The sequence below is a fragment of the Chiloscyllium plagiosum genome, unplaced genomic scaffold (genome assembly GCF_037043375.1).
Source record: "Chiloscyllium plagiosum isolate Xiang-an unplaced genomic scaffold, Cpla_swu_hap1 HiC_scaffold_27, whole genome shotgun sequence".
In the NCBI taxonomy this organism is placed as follows: Eukaryota; Metazoa; Chordata; class Chondrichthyes; order Orectolobiformes; family Hemiscylliidae; genus Chiloscyllium; species Chiloscyllium plagiosum.
In genome coordinates, this window is record NW_028270165.1 from 87,913,498 (window position 1) to 87,933,565 (window position 20,068).

A 20,068-nucleotide genomic window follows, 5' to 3' on the forward strand; every position below is an offset into this window, starting at 1 on the left:
GACTGAGATGGAGACTTTGAATATCCAGGGGATAGAGGGTTACGGGGACAAAGTGAGAGAATGGGGTTGAGAAGCCTATCAGCCATTATTAAATGGCGGAGCAGACCCGATGGGCTGAATGGCCTAATTCCTGCTCCTACGTCCTATGGTCTCTTGCTGTCCTGGACACAGACTGTGAGAACTGGAAGCAGGAGTAACCTATTTGGTCTTTCAAGCCTGCACCAGCATTCAACAGATCATAACTGGATATGAATCTGCCAACATCTACGTGGATGGGCTGGGACATTTTCACTGGAGCATAGGAGGCTAAGAGGTGACCTTATGGAAGTTTATAAATTCATGAGGGACATAGATGAGGTGACCGCCGTGTATCCTTTCCCGAGGTTGGAGGTTTCAAGATTAGGCAGCAAATTTGAAGGTGTGAGGAGAAAGACTTTAAAAAGGCATGAAGGGTACCTTTTTTTGCATAGAGTGGTTTGTGTGTGTAATGAATGTCCAGAAGAAGTGGTGGGTGCAGGTACAGTAACAACATTGAAAAGACATTTGAATAAATACATGAATAGGAAAGGTTCGGAGGGGCATGGGCCAAACGCAGGCAGGTGGGACTGGTTTCGTTTGTGAATATAGTCAGCGTGGACTAGTTGGACTGAAGGGTCTGTTTCTGTGCTGTATGACTCTGTAACTGTAACTCTGTAAAATCATTTTCTTGCGTTCACTTATTTGATCTTCAAAAATCAGATGAATGCAGCCTTGGATATATTCAACGACCACCTAACTGGAGGAAAGCATCTGCACTTTACAACAGAATTCCTCTTGGCAAAATACCATTTGCCATGCTGATTGCTTGCTGCGCCTGTCTGACAACTGGAATTGACTGGTGTCGAAGGACGCTGAGGCCCCTTTGTACATCCATACAGCATTCACGATGAAGGGGTCGGGTCCGAAACGTCGACTCCCCTGCTCCTTGGACGCTGCCTGACCTACTGTGTTTTCCCAGTGCCACATTTTGACTCGAATCTCCGGCATCTGCAGTTCTCCTTTTCTCCACAACCCAATAGATTAACGTTTAAACAATACACCTCCTTTCTGTTTTTTTCACAGCAAAGGCTATAACTTCACATTACGGTACTGCATTTACCAGGTGTTTGCAAATTGTGGTATTCTCTACATCGGGGAGACAGAGCATAAACTTGGGAATGGTTCACCGAGCATTGCAGCCGGGTCCGCAGAGGCTGACCAGACCTCCCCGTCACCACCCATTTTAATTCCCCTTCCCACTCCCTTTCTGACATGAACATCTTTGGCCTCCTCCATTGCCACAACAAACTAAACCACAACTTGGAGGAACAACACCCCATCTTCCACCTGGGCAGCCTACAGCTATTTCAAATAACTTCACTCCCCATCCCCCGATTCCTTTCTCAGCCTCGACCCCTCCTTTGCACTCCTCTCTGCCACCAACCAGATTCCTTCCTCCCATTGACCAATCAGGACGCACCCTCCACCTGTCTTCACCTATCCCCACTTCACCATCGTGTCCCAAGCACCCCTTTTCCCTGTATCACTCCCTGTACCCACCTCCAGTCCTGAACAAAGGTTACACCAAGATATCGACTCCTCCACCTCCTGATGTTGCCTGGCTTGCTGTGTTCTTGCAGCCTGCCGCCTGTCTATTTTGCCCATTACGACACAGACCTGGACCAACGTTTCCAGAGTCTGTCCCCTCCAGGATTCACTCCCTTTCCTTTCAGTTGCTGCAAGTCAACAATTGAACCCCAGAACAAAAAAGAAATGGAAAAGCGGGTGCAAAAAGAGAGTACCGCACTCACAGATATTGGACAGAGGAAAGAATTTGCAGTCTGGTTAAAGCTCAATCTTCATGCAGAGAGAGAGAGAGAGAGGAAGAACAGCAGCTTCAGCACCTCATGGTCCAATTTCCACATTCAGTCAATGGGATAGCTCTGATTGGCAGGAAGACCAGTCGCTTTCCGGTCCTCCTGGGCGTCCTATTGGTCCATCAAGAGAAGGTCGCGCGCCGTTTTTTCCGGACAGCGATGACAATGCCCAGTGTTTTGCTGACACTGGCAGGCATGCGTAATACGTTTTTTGGGGATGTGGGTGTTATTAATACATTTAAATGTCCAAGTGCCAAAAGGAAAAAAAAGGGTACAGCTACAATTGTTTTATTGCTTTTGCATTTTGTCTCGCTGCTCAACTTTTGTACATCTTTTCCCCTTGTTGAGAGAGAGAGACAGTGTCCCCCAGTGAGCTGACTGTGGGAAGGAGCTTTAACCAGTTACACAGACTGAAGAACTATTACACTATTTTCAGGAGGGAGTGACTGTACACGTTTCCTGAGTGTGATCACAGTTTCACTTGTTCATCAGAAACAGAGAGCCAAAAGGACGCCAGAACTGCGGAGAAGTCGTGGGAATGTGGGGACTGGGGGAAGGGATACCAATCCCTGTCGGCACTGGAGATTCATCATTGGGAAGAGGCAGTTCTTCAAAACGTTACTACAACATTATTTCCCATTGACAAAAATACATTCACGCTGCCTGATTACCTTGAACTTATACAAGTGCCTTGTCATAACATCTTTAATTATAGATTTCGACATTTTCCCGATGAAAATAGTCTGCAGTTAAGGTAAATAGTCTGCAGTTTCCCATTCTGTGTCTCCCTTTTCGATGAAAAGAGTTTACCAATTTAAAGAAACCTTCCCTGAAACTAATGGCGTCTGGAAAATTAAAACCAATGTGTTAACTATTTCACTGGTTAGTGTTTCTTTAAGAGTCTTGGATGAAATCCTTCAGGTACCCGGAACTTGTCAACTCATAGTTCCAACAGTTTAGTCAGTTTCCCTGGTAATTGTAATTTTCTTCAGTTCCTCCCTCCTTTTCAATTCCTGATTTACAGCTAGTTCCAGGGTGTTACTTGTATCCTCTCTAGTGAAGACAGATTCAAGCTCTTTTCAATTCATCTACCATCTCTTTATACTCCGTTATTGAATCCCCAGACTCATTTTCTATAGAACCAACACTTTTGTTATTTTTTTAAAGAAAGCTGAAGAAACTTTCCAACCTGTTTTTATATTTTTGGCTAACTTTCGAACCCTAATTGCTGTGCTACTGCCTGCATTATTTCAGCTGTTTTGCCCGAGCTGTCAACTCGAGCATCAACCTGTCTGCTTCTTCTATTGAACTGACCTTGATTAAGTGTTGCAAAACACACAAGGACAAGTCTTTCCTCTCCTGAACGTCTTGGTACTTAACATGATCAAATTCACTTTGAAATATTGTTCATTCAAACTTTACCAAGCACATCCTACAGATTCAAAATTCAACAATGACATGCACTTTTGTTACAATCAACCATTCAGTTTGAAGAGAAAAACTATTAATTTTGAAGTGAAGTTGAAAACCCAGTCATTAACTGGAAGAACAACTCTTCTTTTTTGTTTAAAAATGTGAAAACCTAATCAACAGGAGTAACTTAGCAGAATCGTATGTATGGCATTAAATTGTAAATCTAGTTTTCTTTCCTTCCCTGCCATAGTTTCCATAAATCTTTATATGAATCTTGATAGTTCATTCATTTTCCGGGAATAGTCCAAGACATGCAATATCTTTCCAGGATTCACTTGAATTCTTCTCAGGATTCCAAGTATATTTGGTAATTTTATGAGGATGCCTCCATTAGCTTTTGGCGAAGTGAACTTCTAGATTTCGTTTGAGACTTCAAGGTTTAGATTGATCAGTTTGAATGTCGGTTGGAAACACCTCTGGTTCCTCATGGCTGTCCGTACTTTTAATCTCACAGCACCTAGTGCGTGAATGACTAAGCTGCTGCTGAACACAAACGGCTTTCTGTCAGCAATGCAAACTCCACGGTGGGTTGTTTGAGTGTTCTCACCATCTGGAAAAATGAAGGGGCAAACTCAGTCAGGATAGCACAACAACACTTCTTCCTCAGGAGGCTTATGCAATTCAGTGCGTCAATAATGACCCTCACTAACTTTTACAGATGCACTATAGAAAGTCTTCTATCTGGATGTGTAACAACCTAGTCCGGCTACTGCTTTGTCCAGAATGATAAGATACCCAGGTTTTATGCGCATCGCAGACCATCATGGAAGTCAACCTACCATCCATGGTCTCCACCTACACTTCTCTTTGCTGGAGAAATGCTGCCAACATCATCAAATTCTCATCCAACCCCCTAATGCTCTCTCACAACTTCTTTAGTCAGGCAGAAGATACAGAATCAGGAAACACATGCACCAACAGATTCAGAAAGAGCTTCTTTCCTGCCATTGTTAGACTGATGAATGGACTCTCTTTGTACAAATGGAATGATCTGCAGTGAAAGTGGTGGAGGCTGGTACAATTACAATATTTAAAAGGCATCTGGATGGGTGAATGAATTAATAAAAGGTTTACAGGGATATGGGTCAAGTGTTGGTAAATGGGACGAGATTTATCCAGATTAACTGGTCAGCATGAACGAGTTAGACTGAGGGGTCTGTTCCCACGCTGGACATCTCTATGACTCTGTCCAATGCTCACTTACCGTCCCCTTCAATAACAGCATAATTGGAAGTATATGACATAGCTACAACACATAATTACAACAATTAATTATAATCGAATGTGAGAAAACCACGAAGACCACGTTGAATGTTTAAAAACTCAATAACACTAGACAAATCTCTGACCCTTTTCACGTTCCAGTTCTGATAAATGCCATGAGGATCAGAAAGCCTTAAGAGAGAGAGACAGAATCTGAAACCCCTTCACTTGCATTCACACTCTCCGCCGCCAGTTGGTACAAGTGTACAGTGCCTTCCCTCTTCTCTCTCCCTCCCAGGATGAGGAATAGAAAGGGGGAGATATTGCTTTGCTCCCAGATATTGCCCAGAGTTGGGGAGGTCTCAGTCTGAAACTGATCGCACTACTTCCGCGTTGTGACGTCCTCTTACGGGGCGGGACGTCCGGAGGGAGCTGGCCGATGACGATCCCGTGTTCCAAGATGATTCTCTCCTATTGGCCACGCGTTATGACATCACACAGGTTAACTGTGAGCCAATTGGAATCCCTGGATGACCGGAAGGAGACTGGTCCGCCGGCCAATCAGAACCGCCGTATTGACTGAATGCGGAAGTTTGACAATGAGCTTCTGAAGCTGATGTCGTTCCTCTCTCCCTGAATGAAGATTGAGCTTCACCTCAGACTGCAACTTCCTTTCTCTGTTCACTATCTGTGAGTACGGCACTTTCTTTTCTCACCCTCCCTTTCTATTCTGGGGTTAAACTGCTCAGTTTCTGACTCTTTATTCCATCCAGTCCATGCTGAACATGATTCTAAAACTAGCTAGTCTCCACCTGTCTGGAAGTGGTCTCCCATTTCAGGGAGAAATGAGGAATTTATTATTTTCTTCTTAGTTTATGGAATGATCCCCCACAGAGGGTAATGGAGACTGGCTCATGGAATGTATTCAAGACTTAATTGAAGAGAATTTTAAATGACAGGGATATGAAAGGTTATGGAGAACAGCAGGAAATGGAGTGACGGCCAAAGCAGCACAGATATGATTTTATGGAACAGCAGAGCAAACCCCAGAAGCTGAATGGCTCACTCCTGGTTCAATCTGTGACAACCTATGTCCAGGGCAGGACGAGGTGAGCATAGATCCATCAGTCAACATTTTTCAGCATTTTTAGGAGAATGTGGAGCATGGGGCAATAATACCTAGTGAGAATGGAGGGACACTGTGGCATTGAGAAGAAAGAATGTTCCACAGGAACCAGAATTGTCTGTTTGGAATTTCTATCCTTTGTAGATAGTGATGTCTTCTGTATTCTCTATTTTACAGGATATGAGAATGGATGGAATTGCAGCCAGAAATCTCAAAACAAGATCTGATCGAGACAATCGATTCACTGGCACAGGAATGTTATCAGTCTTTTGAATCTCACTGGAAATTTTATTTCTCTTCTGTCTTGTCTGCTTTGAAATGTTTCAAACTTCAGTGAGGCTGAAGTACACAGACCTCAGTGAGCATGTACCAGTGAACTGACTGTGGGAAGAGCTTTAAGCGGGTACAAAGTCTGAAATAACAACATCCCGTTCACAGCAGCAAGACATAGAACACCTTCCATTTGTGAATGGTCCTTCAACTAATTGTCAACACTGGAAGGCGGTGGGGATTCCCACGTGATGGAGAAACCGTGGAAATGTGGAGACTGCGGGAAGGAATTCAAATTCCCATGCTTGCTTGAAAGCCATCGCCGCCGTCACACTGGGGAGAGGCCGTTCACCTGCTCTGTGTGTGGGGAGGGGTTTACCCATTCATCCGCCCTAGTGACCCACCAGCGGGTCCATACGGGGGAGAGGCCTTTCACATGCAATTTGTGTGGGAAGGCGTTCGTTCAGTTATCCACCCTGCATAGTCACCAGCGGGTCCACTCTAGGGAGAAGCCTGCTCTGTGTGTGGGAAGGCGTTCAACCAGTCTTCCAACCTCCAGAGTCACCAGCGGGTCCACACCGGGGAGAGGCCGTACACCTGCTCTGTCTGCGGGAAGGCGTTTGTTCAGTTATCCACCCTGGTGACCCACCGGCGGATTCACACTGGGGAGAGGCCGTTCACCTGCTCCATGTGCGGGAAGGCGTTCACCCAGTCTTCTGCCTTGCTGACCCACCAGCGAGTCCACACCGGGGAGAGGCCTTTCTCCTGCTCAGTGTGCGGGCAGGTATTCACACAGTCCTCTGCCTTGATGAACCACCAGCGGGTCCACACCAGGGAGAGACCATTCACCTGCTCCATATGCGGGGAGGGCTTCATTGATTCGTCTTCTCTGCGGAGACACCAGCGGGTCCACACCGGGGAGAGACCGTTCATGTGTTCCATCTGTGGGAAGGCATTCATTCAGTCCTCTAACCTGCAGAGTCACCAACGGGTCCACACCGGGGAGGGGCCATTCACCTGCTCAGTGTGTGGGAAGGGGTTCATTGATTGGTCTTCCCTGCGGAGACACCAGCCTATCCACACTGGGGAGAGACCGTTCACCTGCCCCGAGTGCGGGAAGGGATTCAGTCAGTCATGCCATTGGCTCAGACACCAATCCAGTCACACTGAGTAGTGAACATTTGGATGCTTTGTGGGTGTTACTTGTCTTAATATTCAAGAGCTGAAAATGTGTTGCTGGAAAAGCGCAGCAGGTCAGGCAGCATCCAAGGAGCAGGAGAATCGACATTTCGGGCATGAGCCCTTCAGGATTCCTGAAGAAGGGCTCATGCCCGAAATGTCGATTCTCCTGCTCCTTGGATGCTGCCTGACCTGCTGTGCTTTTCCAGCAACACATTTTCAGCTCTGATCTCCAGCATCTGCAGTCCTCACTTTTTCCCTTAATATTCAAGAGGGCATTATATTCCCTGGTGAGTTGAGCACCTATTAAGACACACTTACTGATTTGGAGCATGTACTGAAGTCAGGAGGTGTGTATCTGTCATGTTTGACTCCGAAGAAATCTGGCTCCAGTTTCTCCAACCCCGCCATGATGATGTGACATATTGTGTTATAGGTCTCTTTACTAACCCACTCTCAAACGCTTTCTATTTAGTCATTCATAACTCTTTTCTAAGCTGCTCACAGGAGCCCTATATCTAATAATACTGCACTCCCATTTCATTCACTCATAACTCTTTCCTAGAACATAGAATAAGTTAAAACACCTCTTTTGACTCATTCCTGCTTTTTCACACCTTCATCCCTTACCAGCCCTTGCTACTAGCAGTGTTTTAGGCCTATTTCTGCATCAAAAGCTACCTCTGAATAACTGTCAACATAGTAATGTTTTCAGAACAATACCTCCCTGCCATCTTATCACCATGAAAGAATAGAATATTAATCAGCACTTGCCAACTGTCTATCGGGACCTGAATAAATACATCAATACATAAATACATCAAGTAGTTTTCCTGACTCGCAGCCACTGTCCCCTTTAAGAAGCTGACTATCGAGACTGTGCTTCTATGAAATTGCAGGAATGAATGAAACTCTTGCTGGCAAATACTAAACATATCTCACAATCCAGCAGTGATAAACAGTTTAATATCCTTTATTATTTTATTCAGTGCAGGTACAATGTCTAACTTATTTAGAGCATATAGGCCGAGTAGTTTTACTAACATTTGCTGACTTAAAAGACGAAAGGACAATTACCTCTTAATTCTGCAAGCAGACCACACAGACAATCTCAATCCTATCAGGAGGAGCAGCCAGCGTTTATGTACAATAGATAAAACAATGGAACACCATAGTGACGGGGTGTTAATCTCTGTAAGAACTGTGTGTAAAGAGGCTGCTGTCAGGACGGTATTTTGGGATTCCATCTCCACCTCAAGCTTGTGCAACTTGCGGTTGCTGAATAAAGAGGCTATTTGAACACGATCCCACAACAGGAACAGAGAATGCTCGCCCAGTGCTGAAGGTTGGACAAAAAGGAAAACTAAAGTTTCTGACAGTGGCTGACAATCCGAGTGGCGTTTGTGAGAAATGCCCGGAGCTATGTGGAAATTGTCAGGGTCTGGGCCACACAACAAGTGGCAGGGTAGAGGGGGGAATGTGGACATGGGTTATGTCCCCACCATAGTGCTGGACAGCATGGAAACTGACCTTTCCATCCAACTTGGCCATGCTGACCAGATATCTGAAGTTAATCTCATCCCATTTGCCAACACTTGACCCATATCTCTCTCAATTAATCTATCCATCCAGATGACTTTGAAATGTTGTAATTGTACCAATCCCACCACTTCCTCTGGTAGCTCATTCCATACATGCATCAACTTCTGTGTGAAAAGGTTGCCCCTTAGATCCCCTTCCCCATCTACCTTAAACCTATGCCCTCTAGTTATGGACACCAAAGGGTCTGATTCCATGCTGTACAGCTCTATGAATCTAGTGTAAGTGATAACATATTGGTGGTACACATTTGATGGGCCAAAGGGCCTTTTCTGTACTGTATGATTCTGTGATCAGAAAACTCCTGTAGAGTTCCACAAAAAGGAATGCTCTCTTAATTGGACACTATTTATAACAGATTAATGCAATAATAACTTTAACGTGGAATTTAAGAACAGACATCATTCCATTAGAGCACGTTCTTTCTGTGCTGAAACCATTCTGTTGTTGGTGGGAGATCAGGCTGAGGAGCTTTAACTATTTAGGTTTAGATGTTATGCATATAAGTCTGGAATAACAGTGGATTAGGAATCGTGTTTAGAGAGAATGGTACTCCAAGCCTCTCTAATCCTGTTGTGTTAACGAGAGAGAGAGGATGTCACATCTACAGATCCGACAGAAGAGTTGTGCAGCTTGTTCGGTCAGTTGAGTTGGTTCTGCTCTCAGACAAGACTGGATGTTGATTTTGATGGATCCCTATTAAACGCTACATCAGAACACTCCAAATCCAAGGAATGTGTCATGAGTAGATCAAACATGACATTTGGAGAAATAGGTGCTGACATTTCTATCCTTGTGGGGGCTGGGGGAAGTCTTCAGATCAGGGAACGTATGTGGAGAGAGAATTGGTTAATGTCTCGTGTCTGATCTCACTCTCATTCAGAACTGAAAAGGGCTGGAAAATGCTCATTTTTATGGCATAGACAGAGGGGTGAGTAAGACCGAGGGGAACATCTGGTGAGAAGTACCCCGAGCCAAAGAGATAGATTGCTAATGATAGTGAAGGTGAGATTGAGGTATCATATGGGTGTTAATGGAAGTGTGAAAGGGAGAAAGCATCCACACTGCTCAGAACAAAGTCAACAAGACATGTCTGTGTGAGCAAATGGAACAAAATTGGAGAGGACTAAGCAGGGTAGACTGATACAGTGAATGGTAGACCCCTGGGGATTGTTGCTGAATGAATAGCTCCAGGAGTGCAGACATTAATCCTTGAAAGTGGAGTTGCGGGTAGACAGAGTGATGAAGAAAGTGCTTGCTTTCGTGGGTCACAGCATTGATTAAATGAGTTGGGACGTCATGTGGTTGTACAGGACATTGGTGAGACCACTTTTATAACACGGCATAGAAGTCTGGTCGCCATTCATTTGGAAAGACCCTGTTAAACTTGTGAGGCTGCAGACAAGATTTACAGGGATGTTACTGGGACTGGAGGTTTTGAGTTATAGGGAGAGGCTGGGGCCTTTTTTTACCCTGGAGCGTTAGAGCCTGAGGGGTGACCTTATACTGATTTATAAAATTATGAGGGGCATGGAGAGAGTGAATAGCCAAGCTCTTTTTTTCTCGGGGAGGGGAGGGGGTGGAGGGGAGGGGAGGGGGTGGGGGGGAAGATTCAAAACTAGAGGGCATAGGTTTAAGGTGAGAGGGGGAAATATTTACAAAGGACCTAATGGGATACATTTTCATGCAGAAGGTGATGTTTGGATGGAATGAGCTGTCAGAGGAAGTGGGTACAATTGCACATTTTAAAACGTATCTGGATGAAGGGTTCAGGTTTAGAGAGATATGGGCTAAATGTGGAACTTGGGTCTGGGCCAGATTGAGACATCTGGTCGGCATGGATGAGTTGAACCGAAGGGTCTGTTTCCGTGTAGTGTGACTCTATATCTATCCTGTATGACCAAAACCAGACCTCTTCTCTGATAATCTTCCTGCTGGATTTTTTTTTAGAGCACCCAATTTCAGGAGATTTCTGGTGGGTAAAATTGGCATCTGTCCTGTATCATGGAAATTCTGGAAAATAAAAATAAATAGTTCTCCCTGTGAATGGTACAATCCTCCCCACTGCTACCTCTCCAATGAACAATTACAATCCTTTCCGCCCCCACACCCATTCAGGGTACAGTCCTCCCCTACCCACATCTGACATGAATGGTATGACACTTGCTGTCTGAATTGTATAATTGTCCCCTTCCCATGTGAATGGTACAATCCTTCCACCCCCCACCGCAACCCATGAATAGTAGGATCCTTCTCAGTTCCCCATTCCCCCCAGAATGGTACAATTCTCCCCTGAGAATCCTGAGCTGGGAACTCCCAAGTCTCTTTGTGTTTCCAGCATGGACCCTTTCTGGAACTCCACTTGCCCCCTCCTGAAAAATGTCCCTTTATACCACCACTTTGCCTTCTGCCAGCCAATCCTCAATCCATGTCAGCACCTTGCCCCTAACACCTGGGACTCTTATCTTATTTCACAGCCTCCTGTGCTGCACCTTGTCAAAGGCCTTCTGGAAATCCAAATCACTCTCATCCACTGGCTCTCCGTTTGTCTAACTTACTCATTCGCTGCTCAAAGAATCCTAATACATTTGTCAGACATGACCTCCTCTTGTCAAAGCCATGCCGATTCAGTTCTGTTTTACCACGCACCTCGAAATATTCCACACTCTCACCCTTCAAAATGCGTGTTCAGTTTACCCATTTTACCATAAATAAGCTCTTCTGTTAATTAAAATGTAACCAAGTTTAAAGACATCATATTATGTATGTACACTGTCTTTGCCCCTTGTAATATATTATCCTTCTGAAGAAGTCCTTCAAAAAATATTAGCACAAGGTATGAAATGGACATTGGAGTGAAAAAGGATGAGAGATGTCTTAATAGAGGTATACAAGATGTTGAGAGGCATAGATAGAGTAGATAGCATTGGAAGAAATGATTGTTACAAGTCGGCATAATTTTAAGGTAATTGGAGGAAGGTTTGGGGGAGATGTCAGAGTAGGTTCTTCACGCAGAGTGGTGGGTGCATGGAATCCACTGCCAGCAGTGGTAGTAGAGTCCGATATATTAGCAACATTTAAGCGATAGGCACATGGAAGTTAGTACAATGAAGGGTATGCCTCATCTGAGAGTAGGATAAAGTGCCTGTACTGTTCTGTGTTCTATGTCAAAAGTTTCGGATTTGTGAGCAGTACAGTCAGATCCGAGCAAACAAGGACATGCAGGTCATACGGCGCTTAGACCGAGCGAGGCGTGCAGGGTTACGGCTGCACAAGGGGTGCACAAAAGCAAGGTCAACATTTAGATTTCAAATTGGACCATTTGGATGGTGTTGGACAGAGGAAGGAAGTTGCCGTCTGAGTTAAAGCTCAACCTTCATTCAGAGAGAGGAGCAGGAGCAGCTTCAGAAGCTCATGGTCCACCTTCCGCATTCAGACAATACGGGGCGCTCTGATTGGCCGGATGACTCCTTCCGGTCCTCCAGGGTTTCCCAGAGATTGACCAGAACAATGAGGGGCGGTGCCCCATGCCTATCGGACACATGCGCAACAGCACCTCCCTCTCAGCGCACGTGCACTGTCCGCCATCAGAAGAGGGGTTTCTCCATCGCATGGGAGTGTGGGAGATATAGCTGCCATTAAAGAGATTAAATCAAGTGTCTCATATGCTTCCTTAACTGTCCTACTCGTGTGTTGTTGTAGTACATCTCAGGAACCAACCTTTAATCGATTTTAAATGTATACACTGAATGAAAGACTACAGGTGTTTACCTCTAAACTCTATTTCCAGTTCAGTGTCAGTATGTTGCTCTGTATCTGTCCTCAAATAAGGACCGAGTCAATACCCTCCACCTGTCACTCCTGAACGTTGATTTTGCTTTTTGTTTGCACATTCCAACACTCTGTTTCAATCATTTGTTAAAAGTTATTCGTGGTACATGAGAGTTGCTGGCTGGCCAGCATTTTGTTCCCCTTGAGAAGGTGGTGATGGGCTGCCGTTTTGAACTGCTGTGGTCCACACGCTTCACGATGACCAACAATGCCCTTAGGGAGGGAATTCCAGGATTTAGACCCAGCAACACTGAAGGAACAGCAATATATTTCCAAGTCAATATGATGAGTGGCTTGGAGGGGTACTTGCAAGAGATTGTGTTCCCAAGTAGCTTTTGTCCTGGTCCTTCTAGCTGGAAGTGGTTGTTAGTTTGGAAGGTATTTTCTCAGGTTCTTTGCTGAATTTCTGTGGTGCGTCTTGTAGATAGTACACACTACTGGTTCTGAACAGTGGAGCAGAGGGAGTGCATGTATGTGGATATGGTGCCAATCTATCAGGTTACTTTGTCCTGGATGGTATCAAGTTTTTTTCAGTGATGTTGAAGCTGCACTCATCTAAGCTGGTGGGAGAGTATTCCACTTCACTGCTAAATTGTGCCTTGTAGAAGATGGACAGATGAAAGTATTTGACAAATGCACTGCTTCCACAAGATCTAGTGGATTTGTGCCACTTTTACCCACCAAAAAGCTCCGGACAGTGAGTGCATTATAACAAATCCAGTGGGAAGATTATCACTAAAAAGGTCAAGTTTCGCTTATGAGGGGCATGGATAGGGTAAATAGGCAAAGTCTTTTCCCTGGGGTCAGGGAGTCCAGAACTAGAAGGCATAGGTTTTGGGTGAGAGGGGAAAGATATAAAAGAGACTTATGGGGCAACTTTTTCACACAGAGGGTGGTACGGGTACGGAATGAGCTGCCAGAGGAAGTGGTGGAGGCTGGTACAATTGCAACATTTACGAGGCACTTAAATGGGTATATGAATAGGAAGGGTTTGGAGGGATATGGGCCGGGTGCTGGCAGGTGGGACTAGTTTGGGTTGGGATATCTGGTCAGCGTGGACGGGTTGGACCGAGGGGTCTGTTTCCATGCTGTACATCTCTATGACTCTAAGTGTTATTGACTTATAGAGTCACACTGCACTGAAACAAACTTCAGTTCAACACATCCATGCTGACGAATTGTCCGAGACTGACCCAATCCTAATTTCCAGCATTTGGCCCATATCCCTCTAAACCCAAATGATTCATCCAGACACCTTTTAAATGATGTAATCGTACTCAACTGTACAACTTCCTTTAGCAGCTTGTTCCACACACACACAACCATCAGCATAAAAAGATGGTCCCTTGCATCCCTCGATCTAACCCCCCATCACCCACAGCACCCCTTGTCCATTCCCCTGCCACACATATCGCCCCCATTCATTCACCCCCGTCACCCACAGTGCCCCCTGTATGTACCCCTACCACCCACAACGCCCCCTGTTCATTCTGCCCGCCCCACCATCCACAGTGCCCTATCCATTTCCCCCGCCACCCACAGCACCCCCGTCCATTCCCCTCCCACCCTAAGCACCCCCTGTCCATTCCACTACCCCGCAATTCATAGTACCCTCTGTCCATTCACCCATGGCTCCCATCACCCTCACTGTCCATTCCCCCTACCACCCATAGCACCCCTGTCCATTTAGCCGGCACACACAGCGCCCCCTGTCAATTTCTCCCCCCCCCCGGCCCACATAGCGCCCCCTGTCCATTCTCCCTCTCTACTTCTAACACCCTGTCCGTTGTCTCTCACGCCACCCTCTGCACCACTGTTATTTCTCTTCGCACTCTCTCCCCTCTTTCCATTCTCTCTCCCTCACCCTCTGTCGCCATTCATTTTCCATCACTTCCCCCACCCTCTGCCACACAGCCCATTCCCTCTTCCCCCCACCTTCCATCCCCATCCATTCTCTACCCACCCAGTGCCCCTGTGCATTCTCTCTGTTTCTTTCTCTCCCAACACTCTGCATATCCAATTCGCTCTCTCCTCACCCCATTCTGTATCACTCCTCCCCAGCACTCTGCATCCCCTCCCCCATTTTCTCTCTCTCTTGCCCCTCTCTCATTCTCTGTCACCCCCAGTCTTTCTCTCCGCTCTACCCTCTGCCCCCCTGTCCATTTTCTCTCCCTCTCTCTCTCAATTCCACCCCCCCCCCGAATCTGTCTCTCTTCTCCCCAGCTTCCCCCTCACTCCAGTCTTTCTCGTGTCTTGAGCCCTCTTTGATCGTTGTATCAAGCCCTTCTAAGGAGAGAGACAGAGAGAATGGGTGGTGATGAAGGGAAAGATGAGAAATGGCTGATCTTTACAATTGACAATAGCTAAAATGATATATTCAGAAACATCGTTAAAGTCTGAAAGTGCATACATTCTTTTTTTTTAAATACCTGCTGAAATCTTTCTGAAACTTGCATTTAGGCTACAGCTCAGGACTGGCTGTAAGGGGTGAATGGACAATTTCTAGTCTTGTGTAATTGGTTCCAACTATGTAGAAATAGAGTTGTAGAGCACGGACACAAAGCCTTTCAGGCAAGGCTGACCAGATATCCCAATTTAATCTAATGACCCATTTGCCAGCATTTGGCCCATCTCCTTCTAAACTCTTCATATTCATATACCAATCCAGATGTCTTTTAAATGTTGTAATCGTAGCAGTCATCACCAATTCCTCTCGCAGCTCATTCCAAACGCACAACATACTCTGTGTGAAAAATTTGCCCCTTAGTTCCCTCCATAAATCTATACCCTGTAGTCCTAGACTCGCTCCGACTACCCTGGGGAGAAGGCATACAAAAGTTGAGCAGCCAGACAGAATGCAAAAGGAACTAAAAGTTGAACCACAGGAGAAAAAAAAATGGCTCCACCCTTTTTTTTCTCCTATCGGCATTTGAACACTTAAAAACTGTCAGTAACAGCGACATCTCCACAGATCATACTGCGTGTGCTCCTCGATGTCAGTAAGGCACTACTCATGTTTGGCAGTGTCAGCAAATCACTGCGCATGCTCCTCGCTGAAGAGGCGTGCGACTAACTTTTGACGAATCAATAGAAAGTCAAGGAGGACCGGAAGAAGAATGGTGCTCCTGCCACTCAGAGCTACCCTATTGTCTGAATGCGGAAGGTGGACCATGAGCTTCTGAACCTACTACTGCTCCACTATCTGAAAGATGATCGAGCTCCAGCCCAGACTGCAACTTCCTTCCTCTGTCCAACATCTGTGAGTATGGTACTCTTTTTTTTTTCTCACCCCCTTTTTCATTCTGGGATCAAAGGGCGTGGGTTTTGACCATGCTAAATTGCCTATAGTCATCAGGGATGTGTAGGTTAGGTGCATTATTGAGTAGTAAATGTAGAGTAATACGGTAGGAGAATGGGTCTGGGTGAGTTGCTCTTCGGTGGGTCAGTGTGGATGTGTTGGACTGCAGGGATTCTATAAACTATTGACTTGTAGCAACTGAAAGGAAAGGGAGTGAATCCAAAGGGAGGACAACTCAGGAAATGTTGGTCCAGGTCTGTGTCTCAATTGGTAAATAGACAGGCAGGAGGCTGGAAGAACGTAGCAAGCCAGGCAGCATCAGGAGGTGGAGAAGTTGAAGTTTCAGGTGCAACTCTTCTTCAGGACTTGGGGTGAGTATAGGGAGAGCTGCAGAACAAGGGTGTGCTGGGGTCAGCGTGGTGAAGTGCGAATAGGTGAAGACAGGGAGAGGGTACAACCAGGTTGGTTAATTTGTGGAAGGAATCTGGTTGGTGGCATGGAGGAGTGGAAGGGAGTTGGGGAATGGTAAGGGAGGATATCTGAAATTGGAGAACTCAGTGTTGAGTTCTGGGAGCTGTAGGCTGCCCAGGCAGAAGATGAGGTGTTGTTCCTCCAATTTGCAGTTAGGTTCATTGTGGCAATGGAGGAGGCCAAAGATAGTCATGTCAGAAAGGGAGTGGAAGGGGAATTGAAATGGCCAGTGACTGGGAGGTCCGGTTGGCCTCCGCGGACCCGGCTGCGATGCTTGGCAAACCATTCCCCAAGTTTACACTCAGTCTTCCCGATGTAGTGAAGACCACAATTGGCAAACATGTGGCAAATTCAAGACCTCAAAGTGAAGTTGGAGCCTTTGCTGTGAAAAAATGCAGAAAGGAGGTTTATTGTTTCAATGATGATATATTGAGACGTGGAGAAAGTGAGAACTGCAGATGCTGGAGATCAGAGTTGAAAAGTGTGGGCTGGAAAAGCACAGCAAGTCAAGCAGTATCCGAGGAGCAACACAGCTGACGTTTTGGGCATGAGCCCTTCATCAGAATGATGTGTGGATGTACAAAGGGACCGCAGCATGCTTCTACACCAGTCAATGCCAGTTGTCAGACAGGTGCAGCAAGCAATCAGCAAGGCAAGTGGTATGTTAGCAAGAGAAATTGAGTTCAAAAATCCGAATGTCTTCCTGCAGTTAGGGAGTCATTGAATATATTCAAGGCTGAGTTCAATGATTTTTGAACAGCAAAGAAGTGTATGTTTATGGGGAAAGGCAAGAAAATGGTTGAAAGACCAGTACAGAACAGTTAGTCATACAGCTTAGAAACAGACCCTTCAGTTCAACTTGTTCATGCTAATTATATTCACAAACTAAACTAGTCACACCTGCCTGTGTTTCGCCCCAAATCCCTCCAACTTTTCATATTCATGTACTTATCCAAATGTCTTTTAAACATTGTTACAGTACCTGCATCCACCACTTCATCTGGACATTCATTCCACATACAAATCACTCCCTGTGGGGAAAGAAAAGGTGCCCCACATGTCTTTTTAAAATGTTTCTCCTCTCACCTTCATTATTTGCTCGTGAATCTTGAAAACCCCCACCCGACAGAAAGGACACCTGCCGTTCACCTCATCTACTCCCCCTTATGATTTTATAAACCTCTATAAGGTTAACTCTCAACCTACTGTGCTCCAGCGGAAAATGTCCCAGCCTATTCACTTAGATGTTGGTGGATCCATATCCAGTTATGATTTGTTGAATGCTGGTGCAAGCTTGTAAGACCGAATGGCTTACTCCTGCTCCCAATTTTCTCGCACTGTGTCCAGGATAGCAAGACACCATAAGACATGGGAGTTGAAATTAGGCCATTCAGCCCATCTGGTCTGCTCAATCATTCAAACATGGCTGATAAGTTTCTCAACCCTATTCTCCCGCTTTCTCCCTATAACACTCGATCCCTTTGATACTTAAGAACCTATCTATCTCAGTCTTGAATATCCTAAGTGACCTCACCTCCACAGCCTTCTGTGGCAATGAATTCCATAGATTCACCATTCTCCGGCTGAAGACGTTTCTCCTTATCTCTGTTCTGAAAGGTTTTCCCTTCACTTTAAGGCTGGGCCCTCAGATCCTAATCTCTCCATCCAATGGAAACATCTTCCCAACGTCCACTCTGTCCAGGCCATTAAGTATTCTGTATGTTTCAATAAGATACCCCCGAGTATGGGCCAGTTAATCAGCATGAAACAGACCTTTCAGGATGAGGTACAGCAGGGATTAGGATAGGCAAAGTGAGAGTGGAGGGAGAGTGTGTGGGATGGAGATTTTCAGTTACTTGGTAATAGAAGAGGAAAGAGAGTTCGCTACGAATTAGAATTGATCGGATGGGCCAATAGGCTAAGGAGTAGCAGAGGGACTTTAATTCAGAGAAATGTGATGTTTTGCATTTTGCCATAAGGGGAAAAGACATGCAAAAGCAATAAAATGTCGAGCCACAGGGAAAAAAAACTTGTGGCTCCAACCTTTTTTTCTCCTATTGGCATTTGGACACTCAAAATCTGTCAAGGAACACGAGCATTCCCATTGAGCATTCTATGTATGTTTGCCGGTGTCAGCAACGCAGTGCGCATGTCTGCCGTGTCAGCAAAACACTGGGCATGCTCATCGCTGTCCGCAAAAAAGGCGCGAGACCTTCTTTTGACGAACCAATAGAGAACCCTGGAGGACCGGAAGGAGATTGGCCCTCCTGCCAATCAGAGCCACCCCATTGTCTGAATGCGGCGGTTTCAGCATGAGCTTCTGAAGCTGCTGCTCCTCTCTCTCTGAATGAAGATTGTGCTTCACCCAGACTGCAAATTCCTTCCTCTGTCTAAGATCTGTGAGTACGGCTGTCTATTTTCTCGCCCCCTGTTCCATTTCTTTTTAATTCTGGAGTTCAATTGTTGACTTGCAGAAACTGAGAGGAAAGGGAGTGAATTCTGGAGGGGACAGACTCTGGAAACGTTGGTCCAGGTCTGTGACGCAATGAGCAAAATAGACAGACAGGTGGCTGGAAGAAGAACACAGCAAGCCAGATAGCATCAGGAGAAGGAGAAGTGGACGTTTCAGTTTCTTCATGATGGGGGTGGGGCTGGGGGTAGAGGTGCAGATAAAGGGTGTGCTGGGGGCAGGGTGGTGAAGTGGGGATAGGTGAAGACAGGTAGAGGGTACGTCCTGGTTGGTCAATGGGAGGAATGAATCTGGGAGGGAGGGAGGAATGGAATCAAGGGATGGGAAGGGAAGGGCAGGGCGATTTTGTTTTGAAATTGGAGCACTCAATGTTGAGTTCTCCGGACTGTAGGCTGTCCAGGTGGAAGATGAGATGTTGTTCCTCAATTTGCGGTTTGGTTTGTTGTGGCAATGGAAAGTCTATGATGGTCATGTCAGAAAGGGAGTGGAAAGGGGAATTAAAATGGATGATGACTGGGGAGGTCTGGTTGGCCTCTGTGGACTCAGCTGCGATGTTCAGCGAACCATTCCCTAAGTTTACGCTCTGTCTCCCTGATGTAGAGAAGACCACAATTTGCAAACAGGTGGCAAATGCAGTACCACAATGTGAAGTTATAGCTTTTGATGTGACGAAAAAGCAGAATGGAGGTGTATTGTTTAAATGGTGATATAATGGGATGTGCAGATGCTGGAGATCAGAGTCAAAAGTGTGGTACTGGAATAGCACAGCAGGTTAGACAGCATCCAAGAAGTAGGAGAGTCGATGTTTCGGGCACGAGCCCTTCATCAGGACTGATGTGTGGATGTACAAAGAGGCCTTAGCGTCCTTTGGAACCAGTCAATACCAGTTGTCAGATGGGTGCAGCAAGCAATCAGCAAGGCAAGTGATATCTTAGCAAGAGAAATTGAGTTCAGAAGTGGGGATGTCTTCTTGCAGTTATGGGGACATTTAATATATTCAAGGCTGACTTCATCTAATGTTTGAACAACAAAGAAGTGGATGTTTATGGGAAAAGGCAAGAAAATGGTTTTAAGACCGGTACAGAACAGTTACAGAGTCATACAGCACAGAAACAGACCCTACAGTCGGACTAGTCCATGCTGACTATATTCACACAAACTAGTCCCACCTGCCAGTGTTTGGCCCATATCCCTCCAAATCTTTCCAATATATGTACTTACCTAAATGTCTTTTAAATGTTGTTACTGTACCT

At 45.7% G+C, this 20,068-nt stretch overlaps 1 protein-coding gene and 1 pseudogene across 4 annotated transcripts in view; one reads left to right on the top strand and one right to left on the bottom strand.

Annotated features, from left to right (window-relative positions):
• The window catches only part of LOC122545194 (uncharacterized), a 785,061-nt gene extending 780,105 nt beyond the window's left edge, over nucleotides 1-4,956 (bottom strand). For 2 of the 3 annotated variants that reach the window (XR_015751655.1, XR_015751656.1), the window contains exons 1-2: nucleotides 4,804-4,956; nucleotides 1,830-3,918 (exon numbers count right to left, since the gene is read on the bottom strand). The gene's annotated coding sequence lies outside the window, so the exon portion shown is untranslated. Of the gene's footprint in view, nucleotides 1-1,829; nucleotides 3,919-4,717 lie in introns of all 3 variants that reach the window. The other variant, XR_015751657.1, reaches the window with a different exon arrangement.
• A 206-nt stretch (nucleotides 4,957-5,162) lies between these two features.
• LOC148144899 (uncharacterized) lies at nucleotides 5,163-7,251 on the top strand (annotated as a pseudogene). The gene is made up of 2 exons (XR_015751662.1): nucleotides 5,163-5,261; nucleotides 5,875-7,251. The product of XR_015751662.1 is annotated as an uncharacterized LOC148144899 (transcript).
• The last annotated feature ends 12,817 nt before the right edge of the window (nucleotides 7,252-20,068 follow it).